General features: G+C 34.3%; 2 protein-coding genes across 2 annotated transcripts in view; one reads left to right on the forward strand and one right to left on the reverse strand.

The window, feature by feature from the left end:
- Positions 1 to 2,999, forward strand: part of LOC132185644 (uncharacterized) — a gene marked incomplete in the record, with an annotated part of 27,497 nt that overhangs the window by 11,336 nt on the left and 13,162 nt on the right.
- LOC132185645 (alpha-galactosidase) overlaps positions 1 to 2,999 on the reverse strand; it is a 32,367-nt gene that overhangs the window by 1,652 nt on the left and 27,716 nt on the right. The window lies entirely within an intron of this gene.

Consider the following 2,999-nt stretch of genomic DNA (forward strand, 5'->3'; position numbering starts at 1 on the left):
AAGCGTCGAATGTTGCACATTCAAACCCCTTAATTTACATATGTTAATTCCTTAGCATTGTTATTTGTTTGATTTTGTTTTGTTTTTGTGTTTTCAGGATATAAATCAAGATGCAATTAATTCCATTGATTTTGGGCTTAAAAGCACACTTTGAGAAGACCTAGAAGATATGGTTAAACTTAACCAATCATGGTTAAGTTTAAATCAAATAAAGAAAAGAATTAATTCGGAATTTCTCAAATTGGAGTCAAAATCGGATTGGATTCAATTTTGGATTCTGCATACGTCTCGGTATTTTGGCCATAACTTTCAGTTCAAATATCCGATTGAAGTGATTCAAGCGGCACTGGAAAGCTAACTCAAATTTCTACAAATCATTGTGAAATAGCATTTTCCTAATTCGGAGGACCGCATTGCCAACATTGCCCTGCAAGATAGGAACGCAATTCTGGGCGAATCCTATTCCGATTTGGACTTAGATTTTCTTTATCATAATTGGACTTAGACTTAAATCTCCGAAATTTATAGGATTCCTAGGGCTTCTAGGACTCTCCTAAGCCCTATAAATAGGCCTCTAAGCATTGAGAAAAAAGACACCGCTTCTAGAGCAAAATTCAGTAAAATTGTCTTTGGAGCTTAGGAGATCATGAGCGGCTAAACCCCTTCGTGGGGTATTGATGTAGCCCTTTCCAAGCACAATGGTTTGATTGTATTTAATTTCTAGTCTTTCAATTTATGCATGTTGATTGTATAATCCTGAGGATTGCTACAGTTGATTTCTGTTCTTCATATTAAATGCAGTTGTTCTTTAAATTCCAAATCAATATTAGTAAAATTCTTATCTTGTCTTAGAAATTATTTTACTATTATTTAACTCAAATCATTCTTATTTTCTATGATCATAAGAATGATGGTTATACAATGGTATTTAATTGGCATGCAATCAATAGGGTTAGATAGACCATACCTAGAGAAGACGGATCGTACTACACCTTAGTTTAGTGTAATTTAGGTAGACGGTCCGTGCCAACCGAAGATGGGTTATGCTATTTCATTGATTGTATGAGATTATTTTCTTGTTAAAATTATAACATGCATAGAATGAATTATTAGAGTTAATTATGGTTAACCATTGATGTGCGGATCGTGGTGAAGTCAATACCCTACTCTCTCTCTCATAAATTTACTCCCTTTTATTTCCGTTTATTTTATGCACTTTAAATTCTCACAACCAATTCACTCTCTTTTAATTAAGTTAATTTTGATATTTCGAATTTGATAATTAAACCCTTGCAGTCCTTGAGGTTCGACACCCTCTCTATAGCCGTATTCTACAAAGATTCGTCCTATTGCGAGTGGTTATTTTTATAATTGATATTTTTTGTCACAAAAATACCACATCACATGGCATTATGAAAATTTTCCATTTGGCTTTCTCGTCGCAGTGAGGCTCCCTACTTTTTAGATTGAGAAGCTATCTCATTAGAGTCTCTGAAACATAGCCAAGGGTCCCCGAGAATGCTCTTTCAGGTGCTTCAGTAAATCCCAACCCTCTTCTCTTTTTGTGGGCTCTGGATTACCATAAAACCCGGTTAAATACCATAATCCTTTGCTAGATAGGACCTCTGCATGGATATGCAGTATGAAATTTTTTTTTTATTATTATGCCAACATCATCATGCCATAGAAGGGCTAAACCACCGCTCCTCCCAACAGGGTCAATAGAAAATAATCATGAAAATCCCAACTTCATACGTAAGCCTTCCATTTTATTCTTATAACTTTTTGTTTCAATAAGAAACAAAAAAATGGGTTTCTTCTCCTTCACCAACTGGCAAAGGTCACGAACTGCAGTGGGATTCTCAAGCCTCGACAGTTCCAGGCTACTTCCAGCTAAGGAGAATCATTGTGTTTGCAGCCCTGCCAATTCATTTGCGCAAGGATCCTGCACCATGCTTCCCTTCTTCACTCCAGTTCCACGATTTTCCACCATAGCCGAGTATGCCAGACTGCGTTTTCCATCGGCTTGGTCCATTTCCATACCAGTTGATTCCTCATTCTCATGGGCCTTCCGCTTCCAGGACCTCAGACTATTACCCCCCCTTTCTCCCCCGTCATCTACGTTATGTTAGGTGACACCTGCATCATTATTGTAAAACTTGCTATGCATTTACTTGAACCATTAATCAAATATGTATTAGACAACATCAACTTGTCAAATTTTTCATGCCATTGTTTAAGAGCTTGCTTTAATCTATACAACGATTTCACCAGTTTTCATACTTTGTGTTCTTGATCGGGGATTACAAGTCGCTCGGGCTGCTCCCAAAACTGACAACCATAGCATTCATCATTTCTTTTCATTTTCTTGATGTAGCCAAGACTTACATGTATAAATATATCATATCAAATATTAGTAAACCAAGTAAACACAAGAAAATAAAATTCCATTAATAGCTCACAAGTGCTTTAAGAAATTACTTCTATAAGCCTATCTTTCTCTAAATATGATCTGTCATTTTCTCTTCTTTCTTTTCTGTTAATTGACAATTTCTGAAACATTGATTTTTTTTTTTTTTTTTTTTTTTAAATACTAATCACAACTTGTGATTTTTAAACATGGTCCTTATATATTTTATATATATAGGGGTTGCATATCTCAAGTTCTATCAAGATAGTAAAATAAAATCTTTTCAACTAAAGTCCCAGTAAATATATAAAGTATCAAGCTCAGCTATATAATAATTAACTATTATTGGCTCATTTTCATAAATAAGCCAATAGTATAATTCTTACGATACGATAAATTTATTAGATATCAAATTAGCCTCAATAGAGACATCGATAATCACATCTGTTTTATTCTGAACCATCATGTCAGGAAAACTTGAAAGCTAAATGATATAGATGATGAATTAATAAATACTTTTAAAGTATTCATGCTAATCTGGCATGTCATAGCTAACATAAGTGCTACATTCTATTTCTTATTTGAAATA

This window comes from Corylus avellana, chromosome ca6 (assembly GCF_901000735.1).
Source record: "Corylus avellana chromosome ca6, CavTom2PMs-1.0".
NCBI classification, from domain to species: Eukaryota; Viridiplantae; Streptophyta; class Magnoliopsida; order Fagales; family Betulaceae; genus Corylus; species Corylus avellana.